The sequence below is a fragment of the Centroberyx gerrardi genome, chromosome 5 (assembly GCF_048128805.1).
Source record: "Centroberyx gerrardi isolate f3 chromosome 5, fCenGer3.hap1.cur.20231027, whole genome shotgun sequence".
In the NCBI taxonomy this organism is placed as follows: domain Eukaryota; kingdom Metazoa; phylum Chordata; class Actinopteri; order Beryciformes; family Berycidae; genus Centroberyx; species Centroberyx gerrardi.
In genome coordinates this window covers 32,934,229-32,952,567 of record NC_136001.1, presented here as the reverse complement: position 1 = coordinate 32,952,567, position 18,339 = coordinate 32,934,229, and the positions used below count along the sequence as shown (strand labels likewise).

The 18,339-nt window shown below is 41.2% G+C and overlaps 1 long non-coding RNA gene across 1 annotated transcript in view; it reads right to left on the bottom strand.

The window, feature by feature from the left end:
* Positions 1–4,047: 4,047 nt before the first annotated feature.
* The window catches only part of LOC144539316 (uncharacterized), a 91,578-nt gene continuing 77,286 nt past the window's right edge, over positions 4,048–18,339 (bottom strand). The window contains exon 3 of the long non-coding RNA XR_013504860.1: positions 4,048–4,089. This is a non-coding gene — a long non-coding RNA (uncharacterized LOC144539316). The remainder of the gene's footprint in view (positions 4,090–18,339) is intronic.

Genomic DNA, 18,339 nt, shown 5'->3' with positions numbered 1-18,339 from the left:
CACACACACACACGCACACACACACCCCTCTGCTCTCCCTAACAACTCTGGACTCTGCTTGTCAGTCTGTGCTATGATGATTCTGCTGTGCGGTGATTACTTCGCTCGGTCTGGGATTGACTCCGACTTCCCACTGCTCAGGGAATTTCTGGAATGTCATGCAATTTTGAGAGGTGAAATCCAGACAGAGAACGTCGGGGAATTTGATCGATTCTCTGCAGAAGTCAAGGAATCTCAGTTTGACAGATGGGTCACCTCACAGGAATACAGCTGCATGTATTTTACAACTTGCCTCACACATTCACTGCATTAGACGGCGGGTTTCTGCTGTTTTTCTCCACAGCAAGCCCGAAATCGTAGTGGAAACCAGACTGTTTACCCCTTTAGAGCTTTTCGGAGCTGAAAAACAACATTAACTAACCAGGAAGGAATAACAATTTTTTTAGGTCATGGAAGCGCTCCAACTTATAGTTACACAAAGTCACCGAAAAGTCATGTAATTTCACATCAGGGCCACAGAGGCAACGCTGTGATTTGTCACCTTGTGGAGATTCAACTAACGTAGATATTTCATTTCCCAGCAGGGATCAGTGAGCGAGCGCACAACGCAAAACTGCTTCCCCTTCATTTCTGTGTTCTCTGCTTCATTCTGGTTCATTCTTTTCATGGATTTAAAAAGATTCATTCTTCGAGATGAATGATTTCATATTTAAAAGCGTAGTCGTTGGCCTCGTGTGACATTGGCGGTATCTTCTTTAAAAATCCGCTTTTGTCAGGCATGGCTGAACGAACACAGACAGAGAAAGGTAAATGTATGTTTTGCTTCTCTATCACAAATCCACATAATACAACAGTGATTCAGCTGTTAGTTAATGAAAGCTTGTGCATTTTGCAGCCGGTGTCGAGTCGGTCTTTCCCAGGAAAAACCAAGTGCGTTTCCGGTTGGATGAATAAAATAAAAACCTTAATGATCCCTGTGGAGAAACTGCGATATTGCTGGAGCATGTAGTAACAGGTTACAGTTAAGAGAACATGGCAAAAGAGGGTTATGTCAACATATAAAAGGACACACATAAAGGACAATTTCAATACTAGAACATACATAGAAATGTAAGAATGAGAGTATGAATGAAGGATTACAGAATTAAGAGGCTGTGCATAATGGCAGCAGCAGTAGCAGAACTAATTGAGCTGAAGAAAAAAAAGTAATGAAAATGAAATGTGAGCAGTCTGAAATAAGTTTTAAAAATATAAAATGAGAATATGAAGAAACTAAATGTGAAAATGGACAAAGACGACTCAAAGCAAGGTGTCAGCCTGTTTGAAATGCGTCAGGTCATGTGTGAGTGTGCTAATCTGTTTGTGTGTGTATGTAAATATCTGTGTGTGTTCTGTATGTGTGTGTGTGTGTGTGTGTGTGTGTGTGTGTGAGAGCTGAGGCCTGCCATCCCGCCTTCTGCTGTTTTATGAATATACGCCTCCATTCGTTGAGTGGGAATAAGCCACCGGCCACCTGCCAAACACTGGTGTGATAATAAGAAATAGATATTTAGATTATAATAGGTATGATGTGTGGTTTTTGATTGGACTCTGTGAGCAGAGTGCAGGTTTCTCCTCAGCTCTTCCTCTCTGTTTTATCTATATGAGGCGGAGGGGATCGCATGCAGAGTTTCTCACAAACACATGCATGGTGGGAAAGTGCCACCAGCCACCGGTGGAGCACTGGTAACTCTTTGGCTGTGGTTGGTTAATTAGTCGACTCTGCCAGACACTTTGGCCAGAAGCCTAATGAACCGACGGTTTGAAGTCCTGCTGTGTTAAATAAAATCTAGTTGGCTGGTGAAAGAGTGTGAAATTTCACTCCTTTTGTAAACTGTGCTGCACAAACAAGGCAGAAGAGGGAGGAGTGGGTTTTTTGTCTGTGTTTGCTTGTATACAATGTACTGTATGTGTATGTGCATGTATGCGTATGTGTTATGTTTGCGTGTGTGTGTGTGTGTGTGTGTGTGTGTGCCTGAAAAAGTGTGTATCTGACAGAGAAATATGTGTTTATGTCTGTGTGCCTGTCGAATTGTGTTTATGTCCTGGATGTGAGAGACATATCTGTGTGCGTGCTCCTGTGTGTGTGTGTGTGTGTGTGTGTTGTGTTCTTGTATTTCTATACAGACATTTGGTCCCCACAAGTATAGAAAGATGAGGGAAATTCTCCAAAGTGAGGACTTTATGTCGCTTCTTACTTCTGTAAGGGCTTAGATTACAATTAGCATTAGGTTTAGGTCTGGATATGGGTGGGAAGAGTACTAGAATGTCCTAATCAGCTAAAAGTACTATTACTTTGCTGATGTTTTACTTAAGTAGAAGTAAAAGTACTGGTGTAAAAATCTACTTGAGTAAAAGTAAAAAGTGTCTGATTTAAAATGACCTCAGAGTAAAAGTTCCTGAGCTCCTCTTTAGAAAAGAGAACGTTGTTATCTGTGATCTTTAACATGTGAATCTAAAAGGAGAGAGTTTAGTTTAGTTTAGTTTAGTTTAGTTTATTAGGATCCCCATTAGCTACAGCATTGCAGCAGCTATTCTTCCTGGGCTCCACAAAACAGACTTTACATAGTGACAATGCAACCAGTACACTTACATCATAACACATAACATTACAAAATAAACAGGACAAAGACTAGAACACACACACAGACAAGACAAGCTCCTGCCAATCAGATTATATGAAATAGTCCGTTTCACTCCAGTGCCTCAACACATTTCAAATCATAATACGGTCCATTTCACACTAGTATTCAATACAATAATCAAAATACACGAAATTAGTCCATTTCACTCCAGTTTCCCAGTCCACAAACTCAGACCCTCCACGGCCACAAGACACATCAACACAATCAAACTCATATTCGTGTTTTACTCAAAATTTAGCCAACTAGTTCCTACATCTTTTCAACATCTCTAGAGGACAGAGTTCAAACTAGATTATTTTCATTGAAAAAAATTGGAAATGACAAAATAAAGTGCAAAACAAAGTAAAAACATACTTAAGTAAAAGTTAAATTACTGATATTACAAAATACTCAAAAAGAACCATAACACAAAAAAGCTACTTAATTATACAGTAACATGAGTAAAATGTAATTAGTTACTTCCAGCCTTGGCAATCCGTGATCTTTATCGAACCTCCGGGAACGGGAATGTTCCAGTGGGTCGAGTGCTTTTGATCCAAAACAGAATACGGTCAGTTTTGAACTTCTGACTATGGAAGATGTGCCACCTCTGTTCATTTTTGACATGTGGACAGAATTTCTTCAACTAAAGTGATTTTTTTTTTTGCATGCAAGGAAGCCCTGCCCCTGTTTTCTCTTTCTCTTTCCAGTTTTGAAAGACAGAAATCTCAGCGCCTGGACGAAACCCCTAACAACCTCCACAGATCTTATTATTATTTTATGCTACAGGGGAATAAAAATATGACTTTACTACTCCTTTAAGGTTAGGCATGTAGTGGTGAGTGGTAAGGTTGGGGGTTAAAGGATGAATAAACTCAATAAACGTCCTCAAAAAGCACTGTAATACGCACTGTGTGTGTGTGTGTGTGTGTGCGTGTGTGTGTGTGTGTGTGCGTGTGTGAGCCAACCTCCCATCAAGGTATCGAGCGGGCAGTCAGCTTGTGACCGTTAGCCTTTCAAACCGCAGTGACAGCTGGTTGTGGATGGAGGACGGCGTCTCGGTATCGACACAGAGCGGCCGAGGGACACGTCCCATTTCAAAACAGATTGAAGGAGAAAATAATAAAAACAGATGGAAAAAATAACAATAGAAGAAGGCGGAGGGAGGTCAGGGAGGGAGGGAGGGAGGTGAAGATGTGTCGAGAAGGAAAGAAATGATGTACTGAAAATATGACAGATGGGTTTTGTGGGGAAAAACAGGCAGGAGGAAAGATAGAGACAGACAGGTGTGTGTGTGTGTGTGTGTGTGTGTGTGTGTGTGTGCTGTCCTGTCCAATTTTACAGACCTAAGGGCATAACATTTACTCCAGCGGAATATGTCTCCCTCTCCCGCTCTCTCTCTCTCAAACACACACACACACTCTTTCTCTCTCTCTTTTGACAAGAACACCCAATAGACAAACCCGCCTGGTAGCACACACACACACACACACACACACACACACACACACACAGATGTAAAACAGCCCAGTCTGTCTACTGCTAATCTCATTGTCTGATTCCTTTAAACTGCACTGATGAGCCCATTACAATTCATTACAGCATCCAGGATGTGTGTGTGTGTGTGTGTGTGTGTGTGTGTGCGTGTGCGTGTGTGTGCGTGTGTGTGGTCATTAAAACTTGGTTAAACTACATAATGTGAATGGCATTTTGTGTGTGTATATCTGTGTGCGTTTACATGAGTGTTTGTTATTTGAGATTATCATTATATATTAGCTTTGTCTATGAAAGATGGCAGGAAGACTGTGTGTGTGTGTGTGTGTGTGTGTGTGTGTGTGCGCGTGCGTGTGTGTGTGTGTGTGTGTGTGTGTGTGTGTGTGAGGCAGCTCCTCCTGTCCTCCTGAATATGGCCAGCATGATAAATAGGGAAAATATATTCACATCATTTAAAATAAATATGAATAATTTTCAAATAAACAGGAAAATATTCACACTAAGTAGGACACAGAGACGCAGGATGACTCTCTCTCTCTCTCTCTCTCTCTCTCTCTCTCTCTCTCTCTTTTCACCTCTTCATCATTTTCTTCCTCTCTCTTTCCTGTCATCCTCCTCCTCCTCTCCTTCTCTTCCCTCTCTTTCTTTCCCTTTTGCATACTCTCTCATCATTCTTTCTCTCTCTCTTCCCTCCATTTTTTCCTATCCCCCTTTCTTTCCTATTTTATCTTCCTCTCTCTCCTCTCTCCTCCCTGCACTTCTCTCCTCCCTCCTCTTCCTCTCCCCCATGTCTCTTCTTCCTCTCTCTCCCTCTTTCTCTACTCCTCCCTCCCTTTTTCCTCTCCCAGATTGCTTCCCCTTTCCCTTCATCTCTCCCCCTCTCTCCCTTTTCTTCCTTTTTCTCTCTTCCATTCTCTCTCTTGCACTCCCTCTTCCTCTCGCTTTCCCTTTCATCCTTCTCTATCTTTCTCTCCTCAATCCTCGTCTTCTCTCTTCATCTCCCTCCATACACCCTCTCCTCTCTTTCTCTCCTGCTTGTATTTCTCTTTCTCCCCCTTCTCTCCCCGGCTGTCCTCCTCCTTCCTCTCTCCTTTCCCTCCCCTTCCTCTTTCATCCTTCCTCTTTTCCCTCCCTCCTCCTTCCTCCCCTCTTCCTCATCCCCTCCCACCAACTCCATCTCTCTATACTATATAGTATGAAGCTAGTGCCCTCTTGTGGTGACTTGAAAATTAGTTCTATTACAAGTGAAAGTTCATCTATTACTACAACTACTACTAATACTGTAATACCAGTGGTGGAAAAAGTACTCAAATGCTTAAGTAAAAGTAGCAATACCATAATTGAAAAATACAGTCCTTTGAAAAATAAAAATCCTGCATTCAAAATTTTACTTAAGTATAAGTAAATAACGATTAGCAGTAAAATGTACTGAAGTATGAAAAGTAAAAGTCCTCATTCTGTTCATTCTGAGTGTTAAATTATTGAAGTATTTTAATGTTGTCGGTCTAACTGCTCCATATACTGTTGGGGAGTTTAAACTCTAACAATGCAACATATTTTATGAGCTTATTGTATGTTCTGCATGTAAAACCTTATTCTGCAAAGTAACTAGTAACTCCAGCCGGCAGATAAATGTAGCGGAGGAAAAAGAACAAGATTTCCCTCTGAAATGTTGTGGAGGAAAAGTAGAAAGCCACATAGGACGGACAAACCCCGTCTTTATTTTGTCACATGCAACCATCAACGCATGCACGGCGGCTGGCACACACACACACATGCTTCGGAATGGCGCCGTGAAATTTGTCCTCCGCGTTTCTCCCATCCTGGCTCGTCCTTCCTCCACGGGGCAGGCCAGGCAGCTTACAGTGCCCAAGGACCAACTTCTTTTTGACCATCGTTGGTCAGGCGACGATCTTCTTGCATGTTTTTAGTGGGGGTTCTTATTGATGTTATATGGAGGGAACCCCAAGTGAGCACGGGGAGAACATGCAAACTCCACAAAGAAAGGCCCCTTTTTACGAGATAACCCACCTGGGAACTAGGCACCGAAGGTATGGGGAGAACATACCCTCAGTGTCAACAGCGACCCAGGCGGGAATCAAACCCAAGAACTTCTTGCTGTGAGGCGACAGCGCTACCACTGCACTTTCTTTCCACCTCTGAGTAATACTACCAGTACTTCTACTTCTTCTACTACTACCACCACAAGTACTACTGCTGCTACTACTGAGACAACTACCACTATTATTATCAGTACTACTACTTTTGCTACTACTACTAATACTACCACAATCGCGACAACTTCCACTAATACTACCAGTACTATTACTTCTGCTGCTACTACTACTACTACAAGTGCAACTGAACAGTCTTCTACACTAGGACTAATATCACAATATGACTGTCAGCCAGGCCATATCACTGAATATTATTCAGCTGAACATTATGTGTAATTGTATGAATGTGAAGCAGGAGATTGCTGAAAAATAGTTTGCTGCTGAGTCAACCTCCCCCAAATAAAGAACGGTTAAAAATGTTCTGTAAAGACACGCCACACACACACACACACACACACCTACACACAGAAAGGGGAGGATACCAACACATACACCACCATGCTGGGTACAGGTGTCAATATTAAAAAACTGAAAGAGAAAGACAGACAGACTGGCATGTTAAGCATCGCTCCCTCACTCTGTCTCTCACTCCCCCCCCCCCCTCCCCTCCCTCTGTCTCTGCAGCACCTTTAGGTGTTAACAGTGTCTTCCTGAGTCAGATGTACCTGACTCTGACTAAGTGTGAAAGACAAGCCTAATGTTAGGGTAGGGAGCTTTTGTTATCCACCGCCCACACTGACTGATATTATTTCACTTAACCTTTATTTTACCAGGTAAATCTCATTAACATTAGGAATTTATTTTCCAAGAGAAAACGTTTCACCTGTAAAAAGTTTTAGGAGGTTAAGCCTCGGTCACACGAGGCGATTTTAACGCTGATTCTAAGCCTGATTTTTTCAAACGTTGAAACCCTAAAGTGAGGTTAAGGTGAGGTTAAGGTGAGGTTAAGGTGAGGTTAGGGTTAAGGTGTCCAGTGAGGTTGACTTTAAATTTATATCCAATGAGGTTAGGGTTAGGATTAGGTTTAGATAAAGGTTAAGGTGAGGGTTAGTTAACAATCTGTAAGGTTAAGGTAAGGGCTTAGGTTTATAAGTGAGTTACAGTTAAGGTTACAGTAAATGTTAAGTTAATTAATAATCAGGAAGATTAAGGTTAGGGTTAAGGTAAGGATTAGGATTTAGGACTTATTTTTAGGAATTAGGATTTATAATAAGGATTTATAATGTATCAAGGTTAATTATGTGTGACCGATTTATAATGTATCAAGGTTAATTATAAAGTAGGTTAGGGTTAGGGACCTATCTTAATATTAGGGTTAAGGTAAGGGTTAAATTGATAATCAGTGATTTTAACAATTAGGTTGATAATCAGTGAGGTTAAGGTTAGTGCTAAGGGCTAAAGGTTAGGTTTATAATACAACTTTTTATAATAATTTAAATATATATAACCCTTTTTAGAGCTCACTCACACACACACACACACACACACACACACACACACACACACACCCTCCATAGAAAGAGACTAGGTTCCCTGGGGGTTGATGGAGAGCCAGGCAGCCACTGCTGGCTCCACCTGAGACCAAAACACACAGCTGTTTACTGCAGCTTCCACTAATGGACCAGAGCTACTTAAAGCAGATAAACACGCACACACACACACACACACACACACACACACACACAAGCACATACAAACGCACACGCATACAAGCAAGTGTGCACAAACGTAGAGACAATAAAACACACAGATAAAAGACACACACACACACACACCAGCATGCACACAAGTAGACATAAACACAGTTGCATGCTGAGATGATTCCACACACACTCCTGCACCCTCACGCACACACACACACACACACACACACACACACACAGTCGAGAAGCAGCCAACAATGAGGCTGATCAGGAAAAAAACCTCTTCTCATTTCTCCCGTTACGTCAACACTTCAACAATCAGCACTTAGAGATATTCACTCTTCGCTTTTCTCATTATGATCTTCACTGCGTTCAGCCTCTGTGCATTTAGCTGACACACTTATCCAGAGCAATTCATGATGAGTCCAAACGCAGAACGAGCTTCGATTCCCAGCTCACCAGCGCAAAATTAGAGCAAATTAGAGAAAAGTAGAAGAGGAAGATGTGGGAGAGTGAATATGATTAATGTCTTAGAAGGTGAAACTAGGGTGAAATATCCTGCAAAAAATGTCCAGTATAATATTCATTTATTGTAGTCCTGAATCTCAAAGTCAGAGAAAATCTGCCATTGGAGGGAGATAACACCACTTGTTTCCAAAGTAGTTTTGTGTTTGAAATCTTATAAGACAGAACACTCCAGTAGTATCCAGACACTTGATTCAGGAAAATTCCAGAAACAAGCTGATTTGCATTAGAAACAAGTGAAACTATCTCTCCCCACTGGCAGATATTGTTCTCTATACTGGCAAGGTAATAGATAGATAGATAGATAGATAGATAGATAGTGTATGTGAATTGTTTATCTATTTTTCCTAAGCAACTATCACCTTTAAAAGGTGTGGAAAAGCCTTTTTCCTTTCAATTTCATTTAAAATATCTCTGAAGATGAGCTTGGTGCATCCAAACACAATATTAGGAAATATACGAAAGATAAAATCCCTCAACAGGACATTAGTTACTCTCCAGTTTTCAGTTTCCACTGTATCCCCACACCAGAGAATCAAACCAGCAACCTCGGGTTTACAAGTTCACTTCCCCTAATGTCAGGGTCACTGCTACCCCACCGATACCCGATTTTTAATATTTTTTGTATTTGATTTGATTTATTACACAATTAAAAGAAACATAGAAACATGGGAAAACCATTGTCCTTGTCAAGAATAACACAATAAAGCCAGTAAGCTTATTTCCATTGTGTTCCTTGATGAAAGGGGTAAATGGAATTATAGAATGCAATCATACAATACCAGGAAAAAAGACACAATGTAGCCAAATACATTCAAGAAACTATACAATACATACAGTCGATACATACAACACATTCTAGAAAACTATTCATTAGGTTCCAGTTCACAACTAACTGGAGTTAGTCCGCCATGTCCTGGTCTAACATCTTGCCTTTGCATTTTCATTGTAAACCTCCTTAAACCCAGGCAACCAGCTTTTAAAAATAACAGCGGTATTTTTATTTTCTTTAAATTTGCATCTTTGACAGGCTGTTGATGGACACACTCACTGCTGCAGGGATCGATGTCGTGACCTTTTGGTTACCGGACGGCCTCTCGCTGTCCTCCTACCCTTCTCCTCCCTCACTCTCCTCCTCCTCCTCCCTCCCTCACTCTCCTCCTCCTCCTCCTCCTCCTCTCCTCCAGCTAAAAGGAGCAGTAATGCACATATATAACATAACCTGTGCGTTGTTGAAACAATGGGCTCTTCATGCGGTTTCTTATCTTAATTTATTCCCATTACCCTGAGGAAGCAGTTCCGCTTAGTCACTCACACACACACACACACACACACACACACACACACACACACACACACACTTCATTAACCTGGAGAGAGGCTCTTATAGTGCACAGGAAGCTTTCCACTCCATTAGCCAGTATCATTATTACAGGTACATTGATTCTAAGTGGGAGTGAGCGTTCCTTTAGGTAGTGGCAACAGGTGTGAGTGCTGAAATGGTTTGATATGAACAGGTAAGAGCGGTCTAATAGAGGCTTTGGACACAAATCTTATAGCAATCACTTCTGGCACCAGCATGGAGGGCAAGTGGTCTAAATAATAGAAGAGAGAAGAAGAGAGATGCCTGCAAAAGATGGTTGTGGTGTGAGTGTAGGTCAATTCAGTGCTGTTATAAGTAAAAGGGACTGGCCTGATGAGGTGGATTAGGTTTGGTTGAAATATGAACAACATATCTACTGTCAAAGTAATCCGATAAAATGATGTAAACAGTAGTGAATATGAATATATATGTGAATATAGGCCTAATTTATTTAGAGGAAATCACCAACTCAATGACCTGACGGGCAAAACGTCTTTTCAGGTTGCCAAGCTGCATATTTTTTTATTTGAATCATGTAAAATAAATCAATCAAGGTATATTTTTTTGGTTCTAAGCCTATTTGAAATCAACTCAACAGAGAAGCCTTATTTTATGTCCATTTTCTTACCCAGCATGTGGACTTTCTTAGTCATTTACTTTTACACAGGATATGGTTTCATCTTCCTTACGGCAAATTCAACTTAAAATCGCTAAGTCGGCAGCCACACTGATCCGTTGTGTCTGTCCGTCTACGTTCATTTCCATTAGTTTTCAGTGAGAGCTGTCTGTTGTCTGGACAGCACTGACGACGCTCCGTCTGTCAGGTTTCCATCCGGTTTAACAGACAGAAAGTTCAACCCAGTTGAAGTTTTTCTGGACGGACGGATTCTTCACCATCTGGTGGAGCGTTGGGATGACTGGAGGCTTTCCAGCTCAGTTTCTTATTGAGTTTATCCTGTAGAGTCTGTTTCTTCGTTATGAGCAAAGCTTCCTGTTCTTCTGCCTCGCCGCCATGTTGACGCTCAGAACAAACACACACACACACAAATCTATCGTCAATAACTCTGTCCGTTTTCTGATGGATCAGTGCGGCCGCCACCTGTACCATTCATTTCCCCAATAGGACTTCTCTGCTGCTCAGAGTTCACGTTAGCAAGTGGCTCACTGCTGCCACCCACACTTTAATGTATAGGGGCGGGCCATAACTCCTTAGTGTCGGCTATTTTTTGAAAACAAGAGTGACTTGAAACCTGCAGTAGAGCAGACAGTATAGCAGCTTCTGACTGTGGCACATACATCAGTGGGTTTAGACTTTACATGGGCAATAATGGAGATAGGGAAAAAACTAAAATTAATTTAATTTAATGGTGGCAAAGCAGAGGAACAAGGACACAAAGTGATAATGGCAGCAGTGGTTCAAGGCAAACTACACAAAGGATGGGAAATGGCTCAGTCTAAACTCTAAATCAACAGAAATCAGACAGTTTTCACTCTCTCTCTCTCTCTCTCTCTCTCTCTGTCTCTCTCTCTCTCTCTCTGTCCATGTGTTTCTGTGCCTCTCTTTCCATCTCTTTCTTTGTCTCTGTCTGTCTCTCTCTGTCTGTCTGTCTGTCTCTCTCTCAGAAACACTCGTCACAACAGCCCACTTATCAAGGTTTCCTACTCTATTTTTGTAATAAAAAAACTCAGAAATACTCAGTCTCTCTCTCTCTCTCCCTCGTCGTACTTTCTCTCTCTTTCCGTCCTTCTAATTTTTTTTTCCTTTCCATTTCCTCTCACTGCCTCACTCCATTTCCTGACTCCTGCACACACACACACACACACACACACACAAACACACACACAAGCACTCAGACAGCCTCATTCACAAAAGCAGTCAGTCTCCAGCACTCAGTCTCTGACAGACTGAGCCCGAGGACTCTGGGATTGAACCAAACCAACATCAAATCAGTGGGACTGATGTTTGGGCCGAGGTCCCATGTCACTGCTCTGAAATTAAAAAAATTGAACAGGCTGCATTTTTTCACGTTTCAGTAATGTTATGTCACTACCTGCATGCCTACGCAAACCATCAATCAAGTTTCTTTTTTGGTTAAGTGTTCAGAAATAATTTTTCATAATTGTTGTTATTCTCCTCCACCCAGAAATTTACAAGCTGCTCTGGGGACTTGTCACTCAAGCAGAATGAGCCACTGTTCTGATTGGCTGGCTGTACTGGGGAGCCCGCCCCCTTCTCTAGCCCTGATTGATTGATTTCACTTCAGTCTTCTGTCAACGTCGAGACTGGAGCAACATTTAAATAGCTGGTAAAAAGTTAGGAACTACGGTGAAATGTCTGCACATTTCAGTTTTTCAGTGTTACTTCTATACATCTCAGACTTGTAAAATATGCCAAAAACTGTGAGAGTGCCATTCTGGATACCTTCCCTTTACATTTCTCCAGCACTGTAAATGAAATGCATTCATCCTTCAACAACTTTTCCTGAATAATTGTCCTTTAAATGCCTGTGTCTTATAATTCTAATGAAAAAATCTACTTGGAAAAATTAAATATAGACAGTTGTGACAGTTTTCTCCACACAAAATACTCTCCTTAGTGCAAGAACAACGGGCGTGGGATACCCAGTGTGAAGTCTCTCCCTCTCCTCCTCCAGTGTTCCTATTCTACAATTAGATCAAGTTCAGGTTTCAACTGTATTCTTCCTCATGGACAACTGATTTTGCAGCAGGTTTTTAAAACATTACCCAAAAACATAACAGTCGTCAATGCATGATGTCGATGCAGAGTTTCAGGAAGGGAGCATAGGACAAATCATCATCATCATCATCATCATGACATCATGATCAACAAACAATCATGGCCTTCCTCCTCCCTCTGCACCAACATGCATCAGGTCTAAGACAGTAAGAATAAAGGATTTAGATGATGCAGACAACACATGACTGAGTGCAGTTGTTATTTTTCATCCTTTTACTATATAACACTTTGTAACTCTTAATAAAACTTGCTCTTTAAATTTAGAACAGTGGAGTGGTGTGATGACAGAGAAATAAAGCGATAGATGGAGCAACAACAGAATGATAGATGGAACAATTCAACAATAGAATGATAGAGCAATATTACAACAGGAAAAAAAGTGCCACAGAGCGATTGAACAGTTAAACAGAACAGAAGAAAACAACAGGATGATGGATAGAACCACAGAACCAGAAGAAAGACCCGTTCTCTTTCTGTTTCAAAATCCTTCTTCCATGAGTCTCACGCAGACGGAGCAGAAGCATTTAAAAACTCCTCTGCCTACTTCAGTTCGGACTCCAGGGACGAGGGAAAAGCAAAAGCAATTCCTGTGACCGTGGGAAGTAATTTCCAGCAAATTCTCCAGAAATACAAGAACACAGATAATAGGTAGCAGACATCAGAATGACCTTATATCCTTCAAGCATTTATCCAGACAAGGATGGAAGATACATAATTGGTGGGGGGGTCAGAAAAAAATAGTAATTAGTGTGCTTGCCGTAGGCAGAGCACACTCTTACTATCTTGCATACTTATTATTCTTTTTATTCTTATTCTTCTTCTGGACAAAAGTTTTGCATGCATCTCCTCCTACAGTTTTTACAGTACATAGACATATTAGACATCAAAATGTGCGGCTCATTGAGGTATCGTGTGCTATTACTTTTCTAAGAGATCCATCATAAGCTCTTTGAGATATGAATGATTAAATGGCATTTTTAGACGCAATACACACCCATTGTAAAAGGATGAGAACCTGAGAACCGTGTGGACTCAATCACAGGATCACAGAGCCAGAAATTGAAGTTTGGTTTTGTCCTTGTTTCTCCGCGGAGATAGGGAGCCTCCCACTCAGTAGCTGAAGCTAGTGTAGAATCAGATCAGTATGGATGTATTTCGACTTTTATTCTGTATATTAAAAGTCTACAGCGGAGTTTTTAATGGCTGGCTTGATGCATTAGGGACAGACGGACTGCGTCGCGGAGCTCGTAGGTATGTCTGGTTTCTCACGAGCTCAGTTTTGAAGCTAGAGCGGAGCTTTTTTTATTAGCGGAAACTAGACATCCAGACGAATACGTAGGTACCAGCCATGTTATGTAACATAGCTCCAAAGTCGGCGAAGTTTTTGACAAAGGTAAATGGGCATGGCTATTTTCAAACGGGTCCCTTGACCTCTCACATTAAGATATCTGAATGGCTCATTAGAACCGCAAGAGTCTTAGCTTTACAGCCATATCTGACATATGTCAGCTACATAGGGTATATGAGCTCCAGGGTACTAAAGACACAGTGTTCTGCATGCAGTGAAAAGATGTTATTCTCGCCTTTTTTTCTTTCCCTATTTCTGCACACTGTGGTACCTAAACAGTCATGGAATTGTAGAAATTGGGCATGGCTACAAAGCTGAGACTCTTGTGAATCCAAAGAGCCAATTGCATTCATGTGTGATTAAATATGGCCTCATAGTAACCATTTCAATGTGATGACAGCATTTTTTAAAACTTGACCTTATTGTATAAAATGACATGAAATGAAATGGTCGAGCTCATTCATGTCAGTGCTTCGACACAGCCAGCAGATGGCGACAGAGACCATGAGTTCCCCACATGGGCTTTCTGTCAGCCTCAGCGCCGACTTTGTGATGCATTTAGGATCCTTGGAAAGCTGGGAATCTGTAGTTTCGTTCGATACCAAACATGTTGCTGTGCAGTGATGAGAAAAGTTTCCCAGTGCCTTTGAACGCAACTGGCTCTGTTTACTGAGTCTAGTCTGTCAAAATGCTAACAATTGCAATGCTGCACCGCTTAGCAAAGCTAGTGAACGCCAAGTCTAAGGGCAGGGGCATTGCAAGGGCGGCAAGCACACTTAAATTTTCTTTAGAAAATTTAGCCTTTTCTAGTTTAAAACAAATTTCCTGCATCACCTAACCTCTTGGATTAAGTCAAGAAACAGCAACCCTGTATGATGTTAACCAAAAATGTAAAATTATGTTATATTACTAGATTTCAGCATTGAGGTGCTTACATTCATGATTTTGCATAGGCATACTAACCTAAAAACCTATTATTGGGAATCGCAAGAAAGTTTCAGAGCGACAGACACAGAGCGTCCCCGTAACCATAGTAACTCACTCTCACTCCTGCCTGCGTGCGCTGTCAGCGTCTCTTTTCGCGCCGCGACGTTATCAGTTATGAATTTGCTTTTCACTGCGTGAGTAAATGGACTTGTGGCGTGAGAGCGTGTGAAAACTGTCAATTGCGTGAGTCTCACGGTCAATGCGTGAGAGTTGGCAGCCCTGTGAACTCGCTTGACATTATTATGTATGAAACTGCCAATCAGATTTATTTACTTATTAATCGAAGGTGCCGGAGCGCCGTTCCGGATCGTTCCGGCCCACTTGGCTGCAATGCAACTTTCCCACTTTGGTTCTTCCTGTAAAGTAAAACCTCTCACCTCTGCGACTTGCCGTCAGTCGGTTAATACAGGATGTTGATTTGAATGGGAGAGGCCGTTCTATCCATCCAAGTTCTGTGACCAGACCATTTAATGTAACTTCCAAGAGAGCAGAACTACATTAATCCACACAATTTTGAAAAGTTTGAAGTTCACCAACCACACAGTAACGAGTGGGAAATCTACTATGGCTACATCTGTAGATAAAACTGCACCAATGAATATGTCAACCAGTGGACATGCAGGGCAGGACCATCAAACCAAGCATACGAGGCACAATGATGAGTGGGAGTTTTACAGTCAGTATGACTTTAATGCTCACAATACAGTGTCCAAGGCAACAAGACATTGAGCAGAGGCATGTGAATATAAAACAATGCCATGACCAAGCGGAGGCAGCCGGTCTCTTTTTGAGCTGCAGAAGAAAAACAGATGCTGACGACTCGGTGCTAAATCATCTGTTGCCAAGCAAATTCACACACAACACATACATTCTGTTTCTGCTCAAATGCTTAAATGAAAGTCTTTTCTTTTGCCCTCTGCAATTTGACTTGTTTATGAGAATTCAAACTATTGTAATGTTATGGATGAGAAGGATTTCTTTATGATTTTTGTATGTAATTTTAGGTTATTTCAGTTGCATAGTGATGAAACACAATGACAAGAAGAGGAAAATCACGAATTTGTGAGACAGCAAAACCCCGAGGGGCATTTTAAAAATGCACGCAGCCAACAAACAACCAAAAATTCAAGATAAAGAGCACAAAAGGACAAAAGGAGCTGGACAATAGAGTAAAATATAATAAAATATATGTGAATAATAGAACAACATGGTGGAAAACAGTGGAACCACATGCATGAAATGATAAGGAAGGGAAATTAGAGGTCCCATATGGTGTAAAGCAGGACTCCCCTTGCCTCTGTGATGATAAAGGAGTTGGATGGTCTATCTAAACATGGTGACAGTATCAAAATGCACGGTCGCCAACTAAATCCACACAATCCATATTAGAAAAGCGAGCCTCTAAACGAGCCGTTTGGACTTCCGTAACTTTGTGGCGTCACAAAGGTTCGCTCATTATCATTTCTGTAAGAAATAATAGACTAACAAAGTGTTTTTTTCAAAGCGGTCGAGCGGTCGTCATCGTTTATTACCGGAGAGTTTTCCCTACCTGTAGCCGCCGGGCCGCGCCGTCTCACGTTTCACTCTCGAAACGGTTAGCCAATCGGAACAGAGGGGTCGTTAATATTAATGAGCCTTAAAGACACGGCGACAGAAACAGCCTGTTCTTGGTAAGGCTCAGAGAGATGCTGGAAAATGAACGTGGAGAAATGGATTGAGAGTGTTTTTAGTACATGACACCACACACACAGCTTTGAATGGACCTCAAGACACAAAATAAAACACTGGAAAGTGGAGAAATGGGACCTTTAAATGAATTAAATGAAAATAGCCCTGATGGAGGAAATTAGTAATTACTGTAGGGAAAGTGAGTGTGTGGTAATGAGAGGGAGTTAGTGTGTGTGTGGTCCTCAAGCTGAACTCCAAACATATGAAGCAGACTGCAGAACAGGCCGTAGAACAGAAAATATTAACTTGTTACGCTGATGAAATACAGGTGATGTTTTCCACGAGGTTTCTGGAACCACAGACTGTTATTTTGAGGCAAACTGATGTCTATAAACTCTGGAAGTCATTTAGACACCAGCATACAAATGTTCAGAGGTACGGACAGTAAAATGAACACTGTATAGTCTAGCTGGTCTTCAACTTGTCTCCAAATATATGAATCAGACTGTCGAACAGGCCGTAGAGAATATGATCTCATAACATCACCCATGCTGCTATGCTAAATACAGGTGCCAGAGCTGCTGATGCTTCAAGTCTGCTGCCAACACTGCACCATACAAGTGTCAAATTAGGAGCGTTAAATGACACCCGTCAAATATAGTAATTATCTCCTCCACTGCATTCAGGCCTTGAGGGCGTGCATATATGAATGTGAGCGAGTGCAGATTACTGTGTTATGTGTATGTGTCCTGTTTATCCTGTGCTTAGCCAACAGAATTTACCAGAAGGGATAATAAAGTCAACCCTGACCCTTGACCCTTGAACCCTGAACTAAACCCAGAGGGAGCAAATACCATCAGCAACGCTCTGCTGTCTGTTTGTCCCTCATCTGAGTGGCAGGGCGCCCCGGCCCGCCTCGCCCTCTCTCCACACTTTGTTTCCTACCTGATGAAGCAGAGGCAGCCGCCATCAGTCAGCCGCTCTGCAAAAATGTGAATATGAATCAGCCAATGAGGCTAGTTTCTCCTGCACAATCAGTTATATTTTATATAGAGTAGTATATAGAGTACCAGATTAGATTACTCACTCTAGTAACCAGTAATGTGTTAAATTTTAAATTATTGTAATCCTTTAGTAGTCGGTGATTTTCTTTCATATTATTTAATTTTTAAGAATTTTTTAAAAAGTGGCATCTCCTGCAGACAATATGATGCTAATTAAAAAAAGAAAAAAAAAGAAAAAGCAATTTAAATCTGCTTGGTATAATGAGATTGGCTTGCTATAAAAAGTAATAGTCTGCATTTTAAAACAATGATCAACAAAACACTTGGCAGCACAATCCTGACAGCAAAATGTACATCAAATTTACAGAAGATAACAAATTTACAAAAATATGTCCAAATGTGAAAAGTATGCATTGTTAGCGATTCAAATTGTCAAATTTACAGAAGGAGGTAACATACAGTACTGTATGTACAGACGTTTGTGCCGACATGCATGTGCATTGTTAGCTGTTCACATTATCAGATCATATAGAAATGGAAGTGACCTGTATAGAAATATGTATCAGCTCATATATCAGAGATATGTACAGAAATATGTACAGGTTATGTGTATTGTGCACTACTACTACTACTACTACTACTTCCACTACTACAAATAATATTAATAATATCTGTATAGCCCTTTCCTTACAGATCGTTGTAAGGGAAAAGTATCAACACAAGCATAACAACAAACAATTAGTTATACTAAAGGGAAATCATGTTCTGC